We start from the raw sequence: 25,957 nt of genomic DNA, 5'->3' as shown, positions 1-25,957 counted from the left end.
TTTTCTGTAGACTGCAGCTTATTTTTACAATATCAGTTTGTTTTATTGACTTCAAATATGTAACTTTCTCAGCTTCAATTATTGTATGTATGAGTAATAGACATTTAATTGCTAATTTGTTGGAAGATCTATGTCTCAATATGCTTTTGACATACCTTAACTTGAAGAGGATGATATTTATTTTAAGTAAGTTTAATCAGTTAACTTTCTCACTGATCTGTTCAAACTATTTTTCTTTTTTTAAATTTTTCTTTCTTTATGAAAAACAGCTTAGTAGGGCAGCCCCAGTGGCTCAGGGGTTTAGCACCGCCTTCAATCCAACCGTCTTCTTGTGATCCTGGAGACCCAGGATTGAGTCCCACATCAGGCTCCCTGCATGGAGCCTGCTTCTCCCTCTGCCTGTGTCTCTGTCTCTCTGCCTCTCTCTCTCTCTCTCTCTCTCTGTCATGAATAAAGAAATAAAATCTTTTAAAAAAAGAAAAAGAAAGACAGCTTAGAAAATATTGAGTATAAAAAAATAAGACAATTCCATATCATTGATTACATATCTTTAGAGTTTTACTGCCATGCTCCAGTGACCTCTAATCTTCATTGCGTCTAATATGCCATTTTTACTTATAGCTTCATTTTGAAGATTTTAAGAATTTATGGGATTTGTGTTTAAAATAGTAATACTGCTATCAATGTGTTCATTAGATGGCATAAATTTTTAGACCTCCTCATATATATTTCCCTTTGAATTTTTCAGTTAAACAAAACAAAACAAAATAAACAACATTCAGGGCAGTACAACTTTGATCCAAGTTTTGTGGAACCTAGAACTTTTAGAGTTTTAGAATCCCTCTTTAAGAAAAAATAATATAAAATTAAGAATACAGTATTAAATACCAGTATTTACAAAGGTCCTGTGCATATAAGGAGCCTTTACACTTAAGCTTCATTCACTTCAAAGCCAATCCATTTCTTGAGCAAAAGCTGTTTGACTCTTCCATTTTGTTCCAAGACACACACATGCAAAGAAATCTAGAACCCAAGACACTATGTTTAGTAGTAAAAATAGGAATAATAACCATTACTAATTAAAAAGTGCTTATAAAATGTATAAGGTGCAGGAAAGCCTTTCATATGTATTGATCTCATTAAATTCTTGTAACCACGATATGAGGCTGCTATAATTATTTTTATTTTATGGATGAGGAAACTGAGCTCAGATAAGTAATATGACCTAAAACATCCAACTATCAGGTGATGCATCTGAAATATGAAACCAGCTGTGAATAACTCCAAATTCAGAGATAATCATGACTAATTGAAACAAAGAGCCCTTGCTTGCTTTCTTTTCTTTCTCTCTATAAAATGTGATTAATATCTTTAATAATTCTATTACTTCTAAATCCTTACATAAAAGGGCATTATAGTTTGCAAACACATCTTTAAAAAAAAGATAACCCTAATGTTGAAGTTATAATACAAATTTTTAATTACTGGCACTACACTATAAAGCAAAATGAAGAACATCTTACTTAAATAAAACTAAGATAATATTTCACTAGGAATAAATCCACATCAAACACATTTTTCTTCTCTATGTATCTGTAGCAAATGGTGGTATTTTATTGGCTAATTTAAAAACAAATGCAAATTAAAAAAATAATGAAAGCCATATTTTGTTCAGGAATACTACTGTATATATACCACATAGGTTGTTTTTACAGCAGATATCAGTTTGTCAAACTTCAATGGCAAAACACTATATGAGTTTAGTATTGTCCATTTAGCTGTTTCTCGTGGCCCCAGAGAATCTAGTGGTGACTAATGTTGAGAAACATCTTGTTGCCACCATTTCTCTTCTTACCAGGGACTCCACTGGGATAGAACATCATATCCTTAAGATGCAAGGCCTGGCAAAAAGCCTCCCACAAGTCCCCTGGATATCAAATATTCTATTTGATAAATCCTAGTGCTTCTTTAATTATATTTTTGGTACTGCATCATTTGCTCATTTCTTAATCTGTCTTTTCGCTTTGTTTACATCTTTTTCAGCTCTCTTCCAGTCAATTCGCAGGTAGCCGCTGTGACTGGCAATCTGAAGAAGAAGAAAGCCACCACCTACTGTGGTTGCTGCAAGTTTTCCAACCTTCTGGAACAAAAATCCCACATAGCAGCCAGTCACTCCACCTGTTGCAATCAGGGTGACTACTGAGAATTTTTCTACCATAGATTCTGAACTGTAGCCAAGCACTCGATTGCACCAGTGGTGTCTTCTCATATACTCAGTTAAATCCGACACTTTATAAGATTCAACTCATCCCTTTCATGCTCATGGGGAAGGGGCTTCCAGGTTGCCATAATACCACTGTGGCCAGCTCTGCTCGTATTCCTCTCTCCACTACCTTTTTCCTTTTTTCCCCATAGAACTCCCATTTGAGGCCCACTATAAATCACAAGTAGAAAAATACAGGCTCTTGGAGAAGACACAATCTGGGTTATGCCTCTCCTCATACCATCTTCTAGAAACAGTATGCTCCTTTACTACAATGTACTGAACACTATGTGTCAGTGCCCATGCTGAGTTCATTTAATCCTTCCAACAACTGATGAAGTATCAATACATTCATGTAACAGATGAGAATCAAACATACATCTGACCCCCTATATCCACTGTAAGAAGGATAATTCACAAAATGTTTCAAGCACTTTCATTTCAACCCCAAGCCCTCAGTATTGTTGACATCTGCATAAATTTCAGCTACAACAGCTTTGGAAACTGAAAATGTGCACTGTTGAGCAATGCTGGGTCTTCAGGTTTGATTAGCTTATGGGAACAACTGCCATGATAATAAGCATTCCAAAGATACCCGCATAGTTTCTAGTTACAGTGTAAGAGGAGTTGGCCTCCATAATTACCTTTACAACTTTGAAAGTGAAAATGAATATAAATGTCCATGCTTGAAGAAATGATTTTCCCCATTTAATTGCTCTGGACATCTTCTCCTGTATTATGCTTGACAATGTATCACTTTGGATAATTCCTTTGTTATTATTTTCATCTAATGTAATGGAGACAAGTTATTAAATAATACTTGCTTTTCAAACATCTGTATTTTTTACTTAAAAGTGCAGTTTTAATTTTTCATTGGTAAGAAAAGAAAAAGATGAAAAATGACTCACTTAAGATGTAGAACTTAATAAAGGTAATTCATGTAACAACCTTCTTCTGTGGAAAACAAAAGACTCTATGCATTCTTGCTAATTCTCACCAGAGCATAATAAATATTGTGAGCCTAAATTTAATAGAATAATGTTACCATTCCCTACTTTAAAATTAATTATAAACTGTACAATAAAGTGAGCTAAATTAATAAATTAAAATCTTCCTTTAAAGTGCAGTTAGGAAGAAGAAAAAGCCACTTGACAATGTCAGGTGAAGTGAATAGGATGCATAAATTTATAATGTACATGGCTTAGAGTTGCTGCTGACAAGAAAAACTGTAACAGCACATATTCTCCTATAACCAAGGGAACAATCAATGAAAGGATGGTCAAAAAACAGACACTCATTTGCTTCTTGAAATGAGAAAATGTAATTAGATTTAAAGGACAAAAATGGCCCAATTCTTTGATAGGGCCTTGCTATCCTGTCTTCCTAATTCCAATAGTAATGTAGATAAGCATATCTACCAAGTCATAAAATAGCATATCTTAAAGTAAGCAAAAAAAGGGGGGGAGGGGAAATTCCCCAGTATCTCCAGAAGAGCAGAGAAAATATAATGTTAATACTAACAAAAGTGGCCATTTATCAACTATTAGATATGATGGATAATTTATATGCACATACATGTTCTCATAACACTTAGAAACTTAAATGTTATTATTGTCATTTTACACATGGAGATGCATGAGGCTAAAAGAGAATAAGCAATTTAAGTCATAGCACCAGAAGTTGGAGGAGATAGGATACAAATCACAGGCTTTGCAGAAAATGAATATGAAAAACTTTGATGTTCAAACTATTGATCAAACAACCAATTACTGACCATGTATCTTCATCATTCTTACCACCACTTACAACTTCTTGGTTGGGAAGAGAAAAACAAAATAATTACAATATCCACAAGAATGTTCAAGCCAGTCAGTGTCAAAACTACAATGACTAAGCCCCACTAAGAATTAGAGTCTTCAGAGGGTGGCCCTGGGATTAGGGACCAAGATAACAAACAAAACTCTTGTAAAGTGATTTTGATGTGCAGCCAGGCTTGAGATCCTGCGGTACACTAAGTGAAACTGGCAAAGAAGGATAAGAAGTAATAGGAATGATGTAAGCATTGAAAGATAGTTCTGGTTGATAAGTGAAAGAACAGATAAAGAAAACTGTAGGACAGAGAGCATTATGAATAAAAGCATAGGTGCAGGAATGGGCCTGGTGCAATGAAAGGAAAAGTAGTTACAAGATTGAATGGGTGAGAGTAATAATGAGCACTAGTAAAATATAACTTGGATTTTATGTGGTAGCCAACAGGCAGCTCTCATAAGCTTAAAAATCAGTGAGAGGGAACTGAAAAAGGTGATACTCTATCATAATAAGTCTGGTCATGGCAAGTGGATCAATAAAACAGGGAACACAGGCAAGGTAGATGACTACAAAGCTCCTACCCTTAAGACTAGATTAATAATAGCATTGACAAAAATGGAGCTGTTCAAAAGGAAAGTCAGCTGGGGGGAAGATAATGGGGCTTTATTTAATGTTCACTGAATGAATCAATGAATGATGAGTCTGTCTTGGACTTGCTCAGTTATGAGGAAAACTGTACGATAATGATTTAGGACTATAGAGCTGGAGGAAAGGTATGGTAAGGTACAAAATGTCTATGTTTAATAAATAAATGAGTGATAACAGTTAGAAGGGATTACCCAAGCACTGAGAAGTGATAAACTCTCGGGACACTATGAGTCATAAGATAAAGCAGTGGGTAATAAAGCCTTCATAATAATTATCCTTCGCCCTTGCCATTATGAAAAGCTTCACAATGTAAAAAAATAATAATTCTTATCATAACTCAGTGATGTAGACAGAACAAATGTTATTATCCACAATTTTCATATGAGTAAATTGCAACTTGGAGTTTATGTGACTTCCCCAAGGTAACACAACTAATAATTAGGAAAACCTGCACTCAAATCCTCATCTTTCAACTCCAAATTTTGCTCATTAATTAAGGCCAATTTATATAATTCTATATAAAGATTCAGCCCATGAAGTCATAATAGTCTGAAAATAAGAAAGGATTTGTAAAACATCATTTTAGGGACGCCTGGGTGGCTCAGGAGTTGAGCGTCTGCCTTTGGCTCAGGGCGTGATCCTGGAGTCCTGGGATCGAGTCCCACATTGGGCTCCCTGCATGAAGCCTGCTTCTCCCTCTGCCTATGTCTCTGCCTCTCTCTCTCTCTCTCTCTCATGAATAAGTTAAATCTTAAAAAAAAAAAACAACTTGGACATTTTAACGAAGAAAAGTAAGGGCATATAATAAATAGCATTTTTTCCGAGATGATTCTGGACTTCATATATTCCCTCTCTTCCTCTCTACCATGGAAAGTCAAACTTCCTTTCATCAGTGTAGTGCATGATGCCAGGGGTTCATTATACCAAAGTTCTATTAAAATGTGAATTCATATGGAAGCTTGTAAATTATGAGGTATTGGTTTTTACCATCATATTTTAAAGAGCAAAATGTTTAGGGTCTTGGCAAGGCTGTAGGAAACAGTCATTACCATAGCTGTTGATGGGAGTCTAAGATGGTAGAAGGTAGAGTTTTTTAACCAAGGACACTTGCAATGTCTGGAAACATTTTTGGTTATCATATCTAGTAGCATCTGGTGCTTAGAGGCCAGAGATGCTGCTAAACAGCATACAATGCATAGGCCTCCCCAAGGAAGAATGATCAGGGATAAAATGTCACCAATACCGAGGCTGAGATATCCTACTGCATAAAGATCAACTTGGGGATCTTTGTCAAATCATAAATGCATATTCCTCTTGAATTAGAAATTTTACTTCTATTTTTTTCCTACATATAATTACACATGTGCAAATTCATTCATTCAACAAATATTCATTGAATATTTACTCTAGAAGCTAGGATTATATCAGGGAACAAACCTGAGAAAAATCTTTGCTGTTTGGAATTAACGTGCTAGTACAGGGTGGGTGTAGGAACTGAAAATGAAACAAATAAGGAAAATATATAGTGCATTAGATGATATGAATTTTAGAGTGGGGGGCAAAGGATGGTTAATAAGAAGAGATGGACAAGAATATTTACTGCAGCATGTTTTTAAATAGATAAATATTGGGAAAAGCCTAATCGTATATCAGTGAGGGACTAGTTAAATAAATTGTCATGCCGTAGAACACCATGCAGTCATAAAAAAGTAGTTTCATAGGTGCTAATATGTAATTATCTAGCAAAATGATGAGCCCTGCATCTATAGAGAAGACAACATTGATATTAGCATCGGTATGAAATATGTCTGTAAGGAAGCACAAAAATCCTGAAAATACTGGTTACCTCTAGGAAGATGAATGGGTGGTTAGGGGATCAAGGTGAGAGAATGGCTTAATTCTCATTTTATTACCCTACTCTGTATCTTTTGATTTTTTAATATGAATGCTATATAATAGGCATTGAATACCTAGTAAAATAGTTCAATATTTTTTCTAAAAGGGTCTTCATGACACAGAAGTTTTAAAAAATATACATACTTAAATATATAGATGTATATAGCGATGTGTATATAGATGTGTATAGACATGTATATATATGCATATATTATCTATGCATCATTCATCCATATATCTATATCTATATCTATATATATATATACACACACTCCAAACACATGAAAGCATTTTAATTTTTAAAAAATACAACATGAATCAAAGGTTTACTTAGAAATCCCCCTTGTATAAAGAAGATGTGGTATATGTATACAATGGAATATTACTCAGCCATTAGAAACGACAAATATCCACCATTTGCTTCGACATGGATGGAACTGGAGGGTATTATGCTGAGTGAAATAAGTCAATCAAAGAAGGACAAACATTATATGGTCTCATTCATTTGGGGAACACAAAAAATAGTGAAAGGGAATAAAGGGGAAAGGAGAGAAAAAGAGTGGGAAATATCAGAGAGGGAGACAGTACATGAGAGACTTCCTAACTCTGGGAAACGAACAAGGAGTGGTGGAAAGAGAGGCAGGCAGGGAGTTGAGGTGACCGGGTGATGGGCACTGAGGGGAGCACTTGATGGGATGAGCACTGGGTGTTATGCTATATGTTGGCAAACTGAACTCCAATAAAAATAAATTAAGAAAAATAAAATAAAAAAGAAAAATAAATAAAATCTTAAAAAAAAAATCCCCCTTGTCCTAGACAAACAACTGGGTAAGGGTGGGAAAAGAGTCCCCAAATCCTTTCCTATCTGGGATATAAAATTCACAACAGGAATTTTGTCTGTTTTTTCAGTACTGAATTACTAGTGCCTATAACAGTGTTTGGCATATAGCTGGAAATCAAATGTTTGTTAACATAATGAATAAATGAATGAATAAACAGCCTTACTTTACTCCCATTTCTTTTCTCATTATCTGACAGGCTCCTAGTATCTTTCTCTGCCTTCAGTCTCTTTTTCTTTTCTTAATTTATTCCCCATAACACCATGAGAGGGATTTATTGAGAATACAGATTTGTTGTGCTTTAAAATTTTCTCCAGTTCCTCACTGCCTACAGGAGTAAGACTCTTTGTGATCCTCCACTACTCCCTTTCTCTGCCTCTCACCATTTTTCTTGGAGTCTATATGCAGCTATACCAAGTGTACCATGTTCCTGCTTGACTACCTTTCTGAAACGCCCTCTCTTGTGTAAGGAACTCTTACTTTTTCCCCCTGAACTCTTGCTCAGATATTGAAACAATTCTGAAATAATCTTGCTTTCACTGGAACAATTACTCCTCTTCTCCTATGATCATAATTAGTTTCTTCTTTCTCTCTGTTCCAGAAAATATGTACATCTCCTTATTATTATGTCACAGTCAAGTGTGTCTGTCTCTCTCTCAACAGATTATGAGTGCCTAAGGGGTAAGGCCTGAATTTTATTCATCTTTGCATATGCAACCTTACCATAATAGCAGGCTTATGATGGGTTCTTGAACTCCATAGGAATGTAACAATTGGAAGAAAGTTCTTGGCAGGCTACCACCCCTAAGGCACTGTACAGACAATAGACTGAAACATATCCAGTCTTCCAGTGGAAAAAGGCCTATTTACTTATCCTGCAGCTTCAGCCTGAGGGACAGGCTTCATGTTTCCCATTCATCTAGAGCTAAGGAAGTGCTCACAAAGAACATAAACAGAGAGATTCTATCCTTACACATCCCGCTACAGCTTGATGAGACCTCCCAAAAGGGGGCTTATACACTTATCTAGAGCCCAGAATTTTGCAACTGTCACTCAGGGGATAGCTCTAAATCTCCTGGTCTGCAGGCCAGCAGGGATTACAACTGCAGCCCCACAGGACTGTATATATTCATATGCTTTAAAAGCTGCTGCCTGAGAATCTGACTTCCAATCAGCCTGAAATTAGATGATAAATGAGATTTCTCCCTGTGCAACACTGACAGGTATTGGCACACCCTCACCAATGAGTTCCATATCAAGAATAAATCAGGCAGTTTAAACAGTCATGGAGATTTGAGAGACAACCAAGAACTAGAACAAGGTTGAACAAGGCTCATCACCTAAACAAAGCCACCTCTTCAAGACTGAGAGGTTGTTGTTTTACCTAATACATAGAAACAAATGTAGAGTCCGGCAAAATGAAGAAACAGAAGTATTCTCCAAATAAAAGAATAAGATAAAATCACAGAAGAAGACTTTAATGATATTGAGATAAGTAATATACCTGATAAAGAATTCACAGTCATGACCATAAAGATGCTCACTGAACACGGAAGTTCGTGGGAAGTAGGGAAGAATGGATAAATATAGTAAAAACTTTAACAAAGAGACAGAAAATATGAGAGAGTATCAAACAGAAGTCACAAAACTGAAGAATAAAATAACTGAACTGAAAGATATTCAGTAGACTAGATGAAGAGAACAGAGCAGCAAGCTGGAAGACAAAGCAATGGAACTTACTTAGACAAAGCAGCAAAAAGAAAAAAACAATTTTTAAAAATGAAGACATTCACACAACCTATGCAACAACTAGTAGAATAACATTCATGTTATAGGGGTTCCAGAATGAGAAGAGAAAAGGGGGCAGACAGCTTATGTGAAGAAATAATAGCTGAAAATTTCCCCAATCCAGGGAAGGAAACAGATATCCACATCCAGGAAAGCCCAGAGATTTCCAAATAAGATGAACCCAGAGATCCACACCAAGACACATTATAATTAAATGTCAAAAGTTAAAGAGAGAATTTTCAAAGTAGCAAAAGGAAAACAAACAGTTATGCCAAGGGAAACTCCATAAAGCTATCAGTAGATTTCTCAGAAGGCACTTTGCAGGCAGAGTGTCATGACAAATTCAAAGTACTGAAAGGAAAAAACTTGAAATGGGAATACTCTACCCAGTAAGGTTATCATTCAGAATTAAAGAGAAGAAAAAGTTTTCTAGACAAGCAATAGCTAAAGTAATTCATCACTGGTATACCAATCTTATTAAAACAGTAAAGGCATATCTTTAAGCTGTAAAAAAAAAAACAGCATTAATTAATAACAGGAAAACATAGATAAGTAAAAATCTCACTGGAAAAGATAAATTTATAGTAAAGATAGTGGGTTGATCATTTATACCTCACTATAAAGGTTAAAAGACAAAAGTAGTAAAATTAACTAAAACTATAATAATTACTTAAGGAATACATAAAATAAGAAGGTGTAAATTGTGACATCAAAAACAAGATGTGAGCGGGGTTGGAATATATTCAAATTTAAGCCACTATTCAACTTAAAATAGACTGTTATATACATAATATGATATATGTAAATCTCATACTAATCACAAAGCAAAAACTTATTGTAAATATAGAAGAAAATGATAAAGGAAATCTAAACATAACAGTAAAGAAAACCATCAAACTATAGGGAAGGGAGATAGAGGAAGAAAGAAGAACTACAAAAACAACCAGAAAACAATCAACAAAATGTCAATAAGCATATTCCAATCAGTCAATAATTTCCTTAAATGTAAAGGGTATAAATTCTCTAATCAAAAGACACAGAGTGGCTGAATGGATTAAAAATAAAGAAAAACAAGATAAATCTTTGTACATACAAGAGACTCACTTCAGCAGTAAGGACAGGTACAGAGTGGAAGTGAAGGGATGAAAAAGTGATTCCATGCAGATGGAAACAAAAACAAGGCTGGTGTCATCATATTAATACTAATAAAATAAACTTTAAAAAAACATTTTAATAAAAGACAAAGAGGGGCACTGTATGATGATAATGGGGTCAATGCATCAAGAAGATATAATATTTATAAACACATGTGCAGCCAACATAGGAGTACCAATTTATATAAAGCAAATATTAACAGATTTAAAGGAAGAAATTAATAGCACTATAGTAATAGTATAAGACTTTAACACCTCACTTTCATCAATGGATAAATTATCCAGCCAGAAAATCAGTAAGGAAACATTGGCCTTAAGCAATACATTAGATAATATAGACTTAATAGATATGTATAGATCACTCCACCCCAAAACAGCAGAATACACATTCTTCTCAAGCACACATGAAACACTATCTAGGGCTGATCACAAGTTGGCTACAAAACAAGTCTCAACAAATTTAAGAAGACTGAAATTACATTAAACATCTTTTCTGACGACAAAAGTATGAAACTAGAAAACACTACAAGAAAAAACCCACAAATAATGGCAAATAACATGTTACTGTATAGCTCTATGGTTACAAAAAAAAATCAAAAGAAAAATAAAAAAATACCTAGGGACAAAAGAAAAGAGAAACTCAACATGCCAAATTCTATGGAATGCAGCAACTGGTTCTAAGAGCAAAGTTCATAGCAATATAGGCCTACCTCAAAAAACAAGAGAAGTATCAAATAAATAACTTAACTTTACACCTAAAGGAACTAGAAAAAAAAAGAACAAAGCCCAAACTTAGTAGAAGAAAGGAAATAATAAAGATCAAGTGGAAACAAATGAAATAGACACTAAAAAGATGACAGAAAAGATCAATGAAACTAAAAGCTGGTTGTTTGAAAAGATAAACAAAATTGACAAACCTTTAGCTGTCTCACCAAAAAAAGAGGGATCAAATAAAATGAGAAATGCAAGAGAAGTTGTAACTGATACCACAAAAATACAACAGATTATAAGAGAATACTGTGAACAATTTTATACATGAACAATTTGGACAATCTAGAAGAAATGGGTAAATTCCTAGCAACTTACAATCTTCCAAGACTGAATCATGAGGAAAAAAATCTGAATAGATTAATTACTAGTAAAAAAAATTGAATTAGTAATCAAAAACCTCCTAACAAATGAAAGTCCAGGACCAGATGGCTTCATTGGTGAAATCTACCAGACAATCAGAAAGATTTAATACCTATCCTTTTCAAACCCTTCCAAAAAATTGAAGAGAAGGGATTGCTTCCAAACTCATTTTAAAGGCCAGCATTTTCCTGATGCCAGAACCAGACAAGGACAGCATAAAAAACAAAACAAAAACAAAACAAAACAAAACAAAAACAAACTACAGGCTAATATCCTTGATGAACATACATGCAAAAATCCCTAACAAAATATTAGCAACTGAATTCAACAATATATTAAAAGGATTATACACCATAATCAAGTGGAATTTATTCCTGGGATGCAAGGATGATACAGCATCTTCAAATCATTCAACTTGATACACCACATTAACAAAATTAAAGATAAAATTATATTATAACCTCAAGAGATACAGAAAAAGCACTGAACAAAATTCAGCATACATTTATGATTTAAAACAACAACAAAGTGGGTATAGAGGGAACACACCTAATCATAAAACTATTCATGACAAACTCACAATTGATATCATACTCAACAGTGAAAGGCTGTAAGTTTTTCCTCTAAGATCAGGAATAAGATAAGGATGCACACTTTCACTATTTTTATTCAACATAGTTCCTGAAATCCTAGCCAGAGCAATTATCAAGGAAAAAAAAGGCATCCAAATTCGAAAGGAAAAAGTAAAACTGTCAGATGTCATGATACTATAAATATAAAATAATAGATTCTAACAAAAAAATGTTAGAACTAAGAAGTAAATTCAGTAAACACTCATGTCACCAAATTAATATACAAAAATCTGTTATGTTTCAATACACTAATAATGAACTATCAGAAAGAGAAATCAAGAAAACAATCTGATATATAATCACATCAAAAAGAATAATATCTAAGAATAAATTTCACTCAAAAAGTGAAAGATCTATACACTGAAAACTTGACATTAATGAGAGAAACTGAAGATGACACAAATAAATGGAAAGATAATGCATACTAATGGATTAGAAGAATTAATATTCTTAAAATGTCCATACTACGCAAAGCAATCTACAGATTCAGTGCAATCCCTATCAAAACTCCAATGGCATTTTCAGCAAAACTAGAAAAAAGAACTTTAAAATTTTTATATAAAATCACAAAAGATCCCAACTAGCCAAAATGATCTTGAGAAAGAAGGACAAAGCTGGAGATATGTTATCCCTGATTTCAAACTATATTACAAAGTTATGGTAAGATTCTCGGGAGAGGAGCTGTGAAGACTTCTGGAGCACTCTGAGGGAATCTGGAGTGTAGTGTGCATGCCCAGGGTCAGACCTATGCTCAGAAAAGACCTGAAAGGACCCTCCACTTATACCTCGTTGATCTCTGAATTCCACACTAGCAGGATGTGAAGGCTAAGGCAGAGTTGTAGTTTGGCTTAGCATTGATGGAGTATCCTAGCTCAGAGCCAGTATGCAAAGACCAAGGGAGTTATTTTTCTTTTTTGTCTCTAGGCATTGAGTAGTATCTTCCTGTCATTACCTGACTGCTGAGATAACAGAACAGAGGCTTGAAGGAGCAAACACGACAAGAAATAAAATCTTTGCAAAATTAGTTTAGAGAAGTCAGTAAACAAATGGACAAGAGCAGACAGGGTAAGAAATGGGGGGATGACTGAGGTGATAGCTAAAGCGAACAAAGGTTTTTTTTTTTTTTTAAGATGTTATTTATTTATTCAAGAGAGAGAGAGAGAGAGAGAAAGAGAGAGAGAGGCAGAGACACAGGCAGAGGGAGAAGCAGGCTCCATGCAGGGAGCCTGACGTGGGACTCAATCCTGGACTCCAGGTTCATGCCCTGGGCCAAAGGCAGGCACTCAACCGTTGAGCCACCCAGGCATCCCCAAAGTTTTTTTTTTTTTTTAAGAGGACTAAATATTCTAAAACTGGCTGTGGTGATGACTGCACATATCTGTGAATAGACTAAAAATTATTGAACTTTACAGTGTAAATGAATGAAATGCATGGTATGTGAATTATATCTCAATAAAGCTGTTTTAAACTTGAATAAATAAAATGCGGCACCTGGGTGGCTCAGTCAGTTAAGCATCTGCCTTTGGGTCAGGTCCAGGAAATGAGCCCTCCATCAGGCTCCCTGCTCAACGGGGAGTCAGCTTGTCCCTCTCCCTTTGCCCTTCTCCCCTGCTTATGTATTCTCTCTCTCTCTCATTCTCTCTCTCTCTCAAATAAATAAAATCTTTTAAAAATAAAAAATAGGGGTGTCTAGGTGGCTCAGTCAGTGAAACATTTGACTCTTGATTTCAGCTCAAGTCTCAGGATTGTGAGAGTGACCCCAAATTAGGCTCCATACTTAGTGGAGTTTATTTCTCTCTCTCTCCCTCTGCCCCTCACCATGTGTTCTCTTTCTGTCTCACTCTTTCAAATAAATAAATCTTTAAAAAAATTAAAAAGTAAAAAATAAAGATGAATGAATAAAAAATAAAAATTATAAGCTGTTATTTTCTAAACCCACTAAAGAAATTAAAAAGTGAAGTCCCTACAGAATGATTTTAGTGATTAACTGTTCACATTTAATTTTTTCTGTACTTAGAATCTGTCAATAAAAATTACTGAGTTACTTTCTAAAGTATAGAAGCATTTATTTTATTTTATTTTTATACAGTATTTTTTGAGAGGCTTAGCCTTAGATGGGATGTAAAACCACTCTTTTCCCCTAACTTATGTTATAATCAAGGGAAATTAAATAGTAAGTTTCAGTCCCCAAGTCGATCCTTAAAAAAAGAATTTGTAAGTCCTGACTTTTTTTCAGATACTGAGTTCTATACCATTTTGTCATTTGTTTTCACATTGACTATCCTAGCAATAAATTCTTGCTTGAACTTTCATTATTACTTAGGAAGTACTAGGTTTTCTGCATTGAATTAAACTGTCGCATCTGTATATTTTCAATTGTCATGGATAAGGTCATACAAATCCTAGCAAATCTGTCAAAAGGTTAGGCAGCTCTTTGAAGAGGTCATCACTGCCGTCTGAGCCAGGTTGAATATAACTCTCAGATCTAATAACATATCTACTAAGGGTTTTCAAAACAGGAGGGAAGAAGAAAATTGAGGTGGTTTTTTCTTAAAATTCATTTAGTTATTTGAGAGAGAGAAAGAGCACAAATGGAGGGAGGGACACCTGGAGAGAATCAAGCAGACTCCCGCCAGGCACAGGGCTCCACAAGGGCTCCATCCCAAGACCCAAGAGATCATGACCTGAGCAGAAACCAAGAGCCAGACATCTCACTGACTGAGCCAATCAGCCCTTCCCCCAACCCCACATTTCAAGATTCCTTTTTCCAAAAAGCAAGGGTATTTCTTGCTGGGGTTGGGGCTGCAACTGCTTCTCATACCCTCCACAGTTATGGAGGTGTCTTACACAGAGTAGGTGCTCAGAAACAGTTTGATAAATAAACGAATAAATGAATGCTGATTTCTTCATATAAAACTTGGATACTTTTTCATTGCTGGGCTCTTACATACTTCAAAGATAATGCTTCGATGGAAGAGAGAGAAAAGAGCCCTTCTAGGCAAGCTTCCTTGAAATCTCCATCTCCTTAGGGAAGGGAAAACCAGAAGGGAAGAAATGTTCATTATTGAGCCTGTCCTTTGTTCTAGATATTCTGCTAGATGTTTTACCAGTTTAAGCTCATTTAATCCTTGCAACAATCCTGAGGTAATCACTACTGTGCCTGTTTCAGTTTCAGGAAGCAAAGTTCAAAGAACTGAATGAATCTACCCACGATGAACATAAGAGAAAAAAGCTAGGATTTATACCCAAGTCTGTCTGACTCCAAAGTTTATTCTACTATGCCACTCTTTTCTAAAAACAAACTAAACCCCCCAAAACTACAAAAACAAAACCCAGCAGCAGCAACAACAAAAACTGTGCTTTTATTTTGTCTGTCTCTTTCATTCTGAATCACTTCAATTCTTTTTTTTTAAATAGGAGAGAAAATAATAATAATGATAATGATGACGACAACGACAACAACAATGCTTTCAAAAGGACATTGCTCTTTAGTCTTATTTACCCAAATACAGAATTTAATTGTCAGCGGTATTTAACATGATAAATTAGTTTTTTTGTGTGTCTTTTCAACATACACACATATATACATACATATACACATAGAGATCACCAGGTTCTGCACCCTTTTTTCTAAGTCAAGTCACATACTACTAATGAATGAGTGTTTCTGCTTGTCTCACCCAAGTCTTTGTGTCTTCCTTACCCCTCAAATTACTCTACTAGGAGATGGCAAAAGGTACTTACAAACAGGCAAACTAACAAAGTGTAATTACTGTCTTCTTTAATATGTATTTTAGTATTATTTGAAGCCTATTTCAAGCATTTCAAATTATTATTATAATAAAGGTTTTTCTAATAAAAACAGCCTTTTGCTATCATTTTCAGCTTTCTTTTGATAATGTGAATTGATTTTTTTTTAAAAGAGCTCCAAATGCACGGTCTTTGAAACTCTATCTCAAATAGGTCAGATTCTTAACTTCCCTAGTTGTGCTGTATGGCATGAAAGGCTGCCTGTGTTTTCTCATGACTTTACTCCTTAGGGGACCTCCCATGGATCATTTCTCTTAGTAAAAAAGAATCCATTGACTGAGCCTATCCTAAAGCTAACAAACTGAGCTTTCCAGGGAGGAACAACAGTAAATTGAGTACAGCTATTGACCAGCCTTCTGTAGTTAAAAATACAACAAACTATATCTTGTCCAATTTATTCTTGAATTACTGGTCATTTTCATGCTCTGCTGGCATTACTTACTACTTGATAACCTTTCAGACAAGTAGGACAAAAAATTCCAGTTACTTTCTCTGTTTTTGTTATCTTTAATCCAGTATATAAAACATGCATTTTTTGTTCATATCTAATAAGAAACTGTAATGTTATATATATTAAATACATGTTTTGTTCCAAAAGAAAGGTGCTTAAATTACACTAATGATAGCACATTTATATTTATCTTTTTTCAAAGCAGGGTTAATAGGATAACAGAAATGATATGCCCTGAAAAGTAGTATGGGGGCAGCCCCAGTGGCGCAGTGGTTTAGCACCACCTGCAGCCCGGAGTGTGATCCTGGAGACCCGGGATCGAGTCCCGCATCGGGCTCCCTGTGTGGAACCTGCTTCTTCCTCTGTCTGTGTCTCTGCCTCTCTCTCTCTCTTTGTGTCTCTATGAATAAATAAAATCTTTAAAAATAATAAAATAAAATAAAATAAAATAAATAAAATAAAATAAAATAAAATCCAGCATCAATGAAAAATATAAAAATATGTACTTTTTATATTTTTCATTCATATACTGCTTTTTAGAAGGAAGAAATGTCATGTAATTATAAAAAACATCTATGAGATGATACTAAATCTACTTAGAGAAAAAATAAAAGTAAACTTCTTCCCTCCAAAAATTTAATTACTATTTGTAAAATCAAAAACAAAACCAATATGGGGTGATGAGTGGCTCAGTTAAGTGTTTCACTCCTGATTTTGGCTCAGGTTGTGATCTCAGAGTCCTGGGGTAGAGCCCTGCATGTGGCTCCATACTCAGTAGTGAGTGTGCTTGACAATTCTTTCTCTCCTTCTCTGCCCCTCTTCCTGCATTCTCAAATAAATAAATAAATCTTAAAAACAAACAAACAAAACCAAAACCAATGAAAAACAAAACACAAATATATTTAGTACAAATTTAATTTAGTTTTGATTTCTTTTTTTTGGTAAAAAGGGTAGGGTGGTGAGCAGTGTTTGTGAGAAGCATTATAGAACAAATCATATGTAATAGGTAAATGGAAAAAATCATATATATATTTACATTTATTATGACTAATATTCACATTTTTATTTCTTTACATTTTTATCAGAATAATTCCATATGTTCACAATTAGAACATTCTAACTCAAATATTACTGACATCATAAAATATCTTAAAAATCATTATCTTTACTTCTAGTATAAAACAAAACACACTAATCAGAACCTTACTAATTAACTAATTAGAACTTCACTATGCTAACATTTAAAGCAATGGTTCTTATTGGTTTTCACTCACTAATCTTTTCTCACAAATATCCTCTGTACCTGGATTCACTTTTTTTTTATGTGGATGTCCAGTTGTTCCAGCACCATTTATTGAAACGACTATCTTTGCTTCTTTGCATTGTCTTTGCTCCTTTGGTAAAGATCAAATGACTATATTCATGTGGATCTATTTCTGGACTCTCTATTACATTCTATTGATATAATCATCTATTCTTTTGCCCAAAATACAGTCTTGGTTACTGTAGATTTGTAGTAAGTCTTGAAACTGTGTAGTGTCAGGCTTCCAACTCTGTTCTTCAGTATTCTGCTCACTATTCTGGATCTTTCACCTTTCCACACAAGCTTCAGAATCAGTCTGTCAATATCCACAAAATTAACTACTGGCATTTTGATTGGGATTGCTTTGAATCTATAGATCAGGCTGGGGAAATGACATCTTGACATATTTCTTTTTATCCATGGACACAGAATATCTCTCCATTTATTTAATTCTTTTTTATTTTGTTCCTCAGAGTTTTATAGTATTATTCATGCAGATCTTATACATATTTTGTTAGACTTACACCTACGTTTTCATTTTGAGGGCAGTAATGTAAATGCTATCGTATCTTTAATTTCAAATTCCACTTGTTCATTGTTGGGATTATAGCAAAGCAACTTATTTTGGCATGTTAACCTTGCAACTTTAAATCCTGCTATAGGGGATCCTTGGGTGGCTCAGCAGTTTTGTGCCTGGAGTCCCAGAATCAAGTCCCTCATTGGGCTCCCTGCATGGAGCCTGTTTCTCATTCTGCCTGTGTCTCTGCCTCTCTCTCTCTCTCTCTTTCTGTCTCTCATGAATAAATAAAATCTTTAAAAAAAATCCTGCTATAATTGCTTATTATTCCAGAAGTATTTTTGTTGATTGTTTTGGATTTCTTTCTTTATTTTATATATTTACTATTATCAGTATTAGAGAAATAGCATGAGCAGGGTGGGGAAGAGAAGGAGTCAGAGAGGGAATCCCAAACAGACTCCACATGCCCAGCAGAGAACCTGATGCAAGCCTCAATCTCATGACCCTGAGATCATGACCTGAGACAAAATCAAGAGGTGGACACTTAACTGACTAAACCACTGAGGAGCCCCTCTTTTGGATTTTCTACATAGATAATCATATCATGTGCAAATAAAGAGAGTTTCATTTCTTCCTTCCCAATCTGTATACCTTTCATTTCCTTTTCTTGTCATACTGCATTAGCTACAACTTCCAGTACAATGTTGAAAATAATTGGTGAGAAGGGGACATCATTACCTTGTACTTGATCTTAGTGTAATGAAAAGAATTGGTGAGAAGGGGACATCATTACCTTATACTTGATCTTAGTGGGAATGTTTCAAGTTTCTCACCATTAAGCATGATGCTGGTTGTAGTTTTTTGCAGATTTTTTTTTTATCAAGTTGAGGAAGTTCCCCTCTATTCTCAGTTCACTAATAGGAGTTTTTAAATGGGTTTTATAGGAAAATGAGGCTAAAGATTTGATTATTTCCCCTTATCAATTTTCAAAATAATTACTTGCTAGCATTCTCCATACATGATTTTTATTATCCTTATGAATTCATAAGTTTTAACATTTCTGACATGTTTTAATTAGTAGTAGTAATAACTTTTGTTAACATGAGTTTTGATAATTGTTCGAACTGTACTATCTTTGAACTATGAGAATGTCTTCAAATTGGCTCCTGAGTTATTCTAACATGACCACAAAAGTCTTTGATGGCTTCCTTGTCTTTTGCCTGTCCCAGACTTATAAACAGACACTTCTCTAAGAATGCCTGCTGGGGAATGGTATTTAGAGATCTCATTCTGAACATAGGAGGTATTTACTGCTACTGGGTTGGTCATTGTCCTAGGATATTTTAGGTAACACAGCTCAGTGTAATAGATTTATTCCCAAAGAAGCAGACTCCCTGGGAGACAGAGTTCTTATGAACTTAAAAAAAAAAAAAAAAAGATAAAGAACCCTCATTAGATAGAGGGAAAGGGTTAAACTGGGTGGCAGACCCATGTGAATATCTGGAGCTAGAATGATCTCTCAATAATCAAGGTGGGCCAGGAGGCCAGGTTTTTATACTCCTTCAAGGATCAGTTCCTACATACCAGTTGCCCTGGGAATGGTCATGATCTTAGGCAAGGCAGCTCTCTTCTGTTATGGTAATCCCGGAAGGGGCTGACAGCTGAAAATAGCCAACAGGATTCCCCAAAGCAGGGAAACACATCTTTAACAAAGGGGAATTTGTATAAAATAGCATCAATGTGCCCTCCCTACTGACAACTTTTTTAAACGGAAAAAATATAGCAATTCAAATTAAGTTGTTTTACTTAACTTCTTTGAGTTTTTGTATATATTGAAGATCTTAATACCTAATGATAATTACTTTTATGCTACAGTACATTATAAATATAATATTATATATTCTATCTGAAAATACAATGAATAAAAATTGATTTTTTAAAAAGTTTTATTTATATAAGTAATCTCTACACCCAACGTGGTGCTTGAACTCACAACCCTGAGACAGAGTCACATGCTTTTCTGACTGAGCCAGCCAGGAACCCAGAATTGATTTCTTTGTTGTTTTTGTCATAAGAATATATCTCACTAAGGATATATAGTCAAGTACTATGTATTAAAAATCACTTGAAATAGGTTCTCTCTGTGTAGTTTTGCCATTGACTCCATCTCTATTTAGGTTAATGGGCAGGGATGGGTGGGGGTGGATTATGCTCTTTCTCATTTTTATTTAATTCTGCTTTATAATTTTATGGCATTGGTACAGTTCCAGGGCCAGATCTACAAAATACTGGATTACCATATATCCTTGTTCCCTTCATGTTATTCCCTTTTCAGCCCTATCAATAACCACCAAACACACACACACACAATTAAATTTTTAAAAGAAAATATGTGTATTTATTTATATTTATTTATTAGCCAGTCAGTTACTAAACGTACTTTTTTTTTCATCTTGCTACTTTCACTTAACAATAATGCTTGAGATCATTTCATAGCAAAACACAGAAATACTAATTTTAATAACTGGATAGTACAGTGTTGTATCACACTTAATTCAACGAGTCCACTATTGATGGATATTTGAGCTGTTATCACTCTTTTTTTTTTTTGCGATTACAAATAGTGCTACAATAGCCTTCTGCATATCTTTTTATATTTTTGACAGTGCAGAGAAAGGTTTGTGGGATCTGAGGGAAAGTATATATGTAAATATAGCAAAATTCTTCAAAGCCATTGTACAATTTCCATTTCCAACAAGATATGAAAGTGTCTGTTTGCTCACAACCTTCCTCTTAAGAGAATTGTGTTAGTTAGCTACTGATACGGTAACAAGTTACCACAAATTTAATAGATTAAAACAATACAAATTTATCATCTTATGGTTCTGGAAATTAGAAGTCAAAAAATATGTCTCACTGGGCTAAAAGTAAGATGTCAGCAGAACTCTTTTCTTTTCATAGGCTCTAGGGGAGAATCTGTTTCCTTGTCTTTTCCATCTTCTAGATCTTCCCTTGTGGCCCCTTTCTGTTTTCACAGCCAGCAGTCACATCCTGACCTCTCTTTCCCTCATCACATTTCTTCTGAGTGACTCTCCTGTCTCCTCTTTCACTATAAGGATCTTGGTAATTACGTTAAGCCTATTTAGATAATTCAGAATCATCTTCACATCTCACAATCTTCAATTTAATCATATCTACAAAGTCCCTTTTGCCATGTGAAGTTCTGGGGATTAGGATATAGACATCTTTGGGAGTCAATATTCTACTTAGTATAAGTATGTGGTCAATCTTCAGATTTTTAAAAATCTCATTTGCAAGCAATGGCAATGTAAGTTAATATTCATAACATTTTTATTATGAGTAAATTTGAACATATAGACCCATGTCCTATGCCCTTTGAATTTCTTTTCCTGTGAACTGTTTATATCTCTTGTCCATTTTTTATAGACTTGTTGGTTTTCTGTTTCCCTTTCATTTTAAAAGCTCTTCATATTCTAGGTATATCAACCATTTGTCCACGTACAAACTGCAAATATTTTCATATTTTTCATTTTATCTTTTAAATTTTGGGGCATGGAAAGTTTTAAATATTTTGTATAAAGTCAATCTTATTAGTCTTTTAATCCTTATTGCTTCTAGATTTTGAGTCATGGGAAACTTTGGCCACCCTGAAATTATAGAGTAAAATTCATCTTGGTTTTTTTATTTTCTAGAAACATACGCCATTTACTGAGAAGCCCATTTTCCCCCACTGATTGATATGCCACTTTTTATATGCTAAATTTCCATAAGCAATTTGATCTATATCTAGCTTCTTAATTCTATTTCCTTTTTGATCTTTCTTTTAAACATTTATGGTATCTCTTGCCAATATAATAATTACTTGTACCTAGAAAACACTCAACCAACAAGTCAATTAAAGTCAATGACTGAAATTAAAGTATTTTATTATGTATTCATGTTTTCCCCACTAGAATTTCAGGTGGTTGGGTATTATATTACATACTTTTATTTCCCTAGTGTCTGGCAGTGTTCCTTGCACATTGAGGATAATCAATAAATCATTATTAAAAATGTATAAATGAAAATGTTGGACAGCAAATCTGCTAGAATACTGTATGTTTAGAGAGCAATGTTGCATTTGCCATCTAAATGCAGCAAACCTTATCTGATGCAAAAAGAACTCTGAATTATAGGCATAGAAGGTATTTCTAACCTCTATTTTATAAATGAGGAAACTGAAGCTCACAAATGTTTAAGTTACTTTCTGAAGGTCACATATATATAAGTAAAAAGTAGAACTAAAGCTGAAATGAAGTTTTCTGACTTCAAATTTAATGTTCTTAATGTTAGAGGTAAAATGACTATATTTTTGGCCTGGATTTCATTCTTTTTTATTCCTCTTCCAATTCTGAAATAACATTTATCTAGAGATGTACATGTTACTAAGGTCTAAGCCTGATTAATAATTTGATTTAACAGATATTCTCCAACAAAAAGAATGTATGAAAGCTGATAGAACATTTTAAAAATATCAGTTTTAAACATATTCTGAGTGACAATATTAATTATAAGTTTGTAGGTGATTTAGATTTAAAAAGCATAATTTTTTGTTTACTTGCTACTGTTTATATGTCTTTTATTGTTTTCATACTTCACTTTTTTACTAAAAAAGTATGAAGACTAATTTTTACTAATTTAAAAAAAATTTTTTTTTAAATTTTTAAAATTTATATAGGAGTCTATAATGTTCAGATACTACCTCAAGGTGATAGACACAAGAAACACAGTAAATGCTAACGTGGTGCTTCTAAATACAATTAACAGGACAAACAGAAATGAACAAGAAGAAAAATACTGAATTTTCCTTATTTTGGAATCATTGGGTCATTGTTTCCAGTGATAAAAGAGTAAATAAAATAAAATAAAATAAAATAACCATAAGAATACGGTTGAAATTCACTATGTTCTTATATTTAAAAGGCATAAGATCTGTTTAACAAAGTTGCTCCAATAATATGGTATTATAGTTCAGTTTGTTAGACATATTAACTGATTAATTTAAGAACATCAACTTTGCATTTGAGCTCTGTGATTCATCTTGAAAGTTTTTCAGCAATATTTGTAATTCAAATCAGTTTCATTTTTTATTATATTTAAAATAATCACAGATGCTAATAAAACACCTTATACATTTTACTGTTTCTCTATATGTCTATCATTTAAATATGTATTATGTAAGCTAAAATAAATTTGCATTTAATAAATGAACATTCTGAATCTAAATGGAATGCTCATTTCCAGAATTAAGGTTCCTAGGGGAGAAAATGAAATTTCTGCTTGTGGAAGCTAAACATAATGCTGTATAATCGATTGCTTCACTTAAAGGCTTCAGCCATGCTCCCTGTGATGATAGATTAAGTAAATATGAGAGGAGACAGCACAAACATTATGAGTATTTTACAGCATATTGTAGTAAAGACTATGAAAATTGGTCATGCTCTAGAGTAAGCAATATGGATGAAAAAAAAAGCAGCCTGAGAAATATATTTATAAGGAAATTGAGAAAAAATGTTTATATTAATTATATAAGTGGTGAATAAATAGTGATATATAGGGTAAATTAAAACAAAAATAGTTTTAGGCTTTTTCAAAAGCAGAAAAGAGTTTCAGACCTCTAAAAATAGCCAAAATTATCATATAGGTTTATTCTTTATGCAAAGAAAAAAACCTGCATTTGCACATGAAATATGAAAATTTAAAGTGAACGAGAAGAAACTCCAATCCCTAACAATTTACAATAGAGAGGTAAAAATGGTACAGCTGATGACAAACACTAAACAAATGGATTATAAATCAGATGAGCAAGATGCCCTCTTAATCTTCCTGAACCATATAAAACAGACTTGAAGCTTCATGACAGATAATTGTGGTCCATGCAGCTGCCATAGGCATGGGATTCTGCATAAACCATACCAGGAGAACCATGACAACACTATACTGCACTATACTCACAGGTTTGGCCAACAAAGCTAGTAGGGCAGCTAGTGTAGGAGTGGTTTCATGCTTAGGGGCTAGCTATCTGTAAACAGTTAAAGTAAATAGCTATCAATGGAAGACTTTTTTCTCTTCTGATCTTCTATTCCCACCAGAGATATGTACTAGTTCCTTCTCTCCCTGCCACTGTAAAGTCAAAAACAAGAGCATGTATGATACAACACAAACACCGATACTGTATTTGAGTCAAATTCATGACATGTCTTGGTTAAAATCAAGCCCCTGATAAGCACTGGATGATTTAAAAAAAAATATTGTATTTATTTATTCATGAGAGAGACACAGAGAGAGAGAGACAGGCAGAGACACAGGCAGAGGTAGAAGCAGGCTCCATGCAAGGAGCCCAACGTGGGACTTGATCCCAGGTCTCCAGGGTCAGGCCCTGGGGTGCTAAACCGCTGAGCCACCCAGGCTGCCCAATGGGTGATCTTTCAAGTACCTTGAATCTATTCCCAATGTTAGCACTGAATGACTGATCCAGTTTTCCCACGTGCAAGAAGAGACCACTACCTTGGTTTTCTTTCATTCTTAGAAAAGATGTGCTAAAGAACAAAGAGAAAATGCTTTCAACTGTTTGGAAGAATGAAGCACTACAGAAATCAAAGGTATTCTAGTTGTAACTGAAAGATTCACAGGATCATCATCCTAGTACCTGTCTGGGAAAATGAATAAAAATGAATTTGAACCCAAAGCCACTATCAATAGAGGATGACATGACACAATAAGAAAAGGCTGTAGGCTATATTTTCTTTCCTATCTATGATAACTCTGTTCCTTATCAAAGTGAATACCAACTCCTACTCTCATTAAGGCTGTCATGTTTTTCACAGTCTCATCTGGCTTATAATTGAAATTCTTATTTTAACAGCATTATCTTAATGTTATTGCTAGCTATGGAATGTCTTGTGAAGAGAGCAACATTAAAGTTAATTTGGCCCTACATCTTTGGTAATGGATACTGTCTGCAATATAATGAACTATAGATACTCATACTTGGAAGGAAATATGTCAAGGTTACTTCCCCAATTATTGTAGTCATAGGTGCCCCTAACATGGTTGCTTATCATTCTTCACATCTGACTTTCTGACTAATCTCATATTGCTCATGGTCTTTTTTGTTAGAGTGGAAAAACTCAGAAATTCCTAATGATGTGAAGTTTCTTTTTCTTTTTTATTCTTAATTAAAACTGGTTATGTACTTCAGTTGAGCTACCCAGTGAGAAAAAATAGATCAGTATAATAATAAGAATTAAGAAAGTATCCTAGGATTATACTCAATGTGTAATTTTAAATATATAATATACTAAATTAAAAAAATCAAATAAAAAAATCAAATGACCTCTATTGTCAACTTAAGCAAAGTCTGTGGTTGTTTTAATTTGATGTCTATACAATGCTTCTAAAGAAACTATATATACGATATGCCAATAAAACAAAACAATCTCAATGAGTTTTTATTTCTATTCAGGTGTGATGATTTCCCATTGCTTATTGGATAAATGCCTGGGATAGTATACTTAGCAAATACTTTACATATAAATAGGTCAAACCAGAAAACTAGTAAAACCTTAGAGATAAATACTAGAAATTAATTTTTAAAATTTAAACATCTTAAAATAGTTATTTTCAATGCTAATATGATAAATCAAGAACTCTGAG

General features: G+C 34.1%; 1 protein-coding gene and 1 pseudogene across 1 annotated transcript in view; both read right to left on the bottom strand.

The window, feature by feature from the left end:
• Positions 1 to 25,957, bottom strand: part of ATRNL1 (attractin like 1) — a 762,129-nt gene that overhangs the window by 185,530 nt on the left and 550,642 nt on the right. The gene's annotated exons all lie outside the window — the stretch shown is intronic.
• LOC112916401 (FUN14 domain-containing protein 1 pseudogene) lies at positions 1,844 to 2,952 on the bottom strand (annotated as a pseudogene).

Source organism: Vulpes vulpes, chromosome 15, assembly GCF_048418805.1.
Source record: "Vulpes vulpes isolate BD-2025 chromosome 15, VulVul3, whole genome shotgun sequence".
NCBI classification, from domain to species: Eukaryota; Metazoa; Chordata; class Mammalia; order Carnivora; family Canidae; genus Vulpes; species Vulpes vulpes.
The sequence above is the reverse complement of the archived record's forward strand: the minus strand, read 5'-3'. Positions and strand labels throughout refer to the sequence as shown.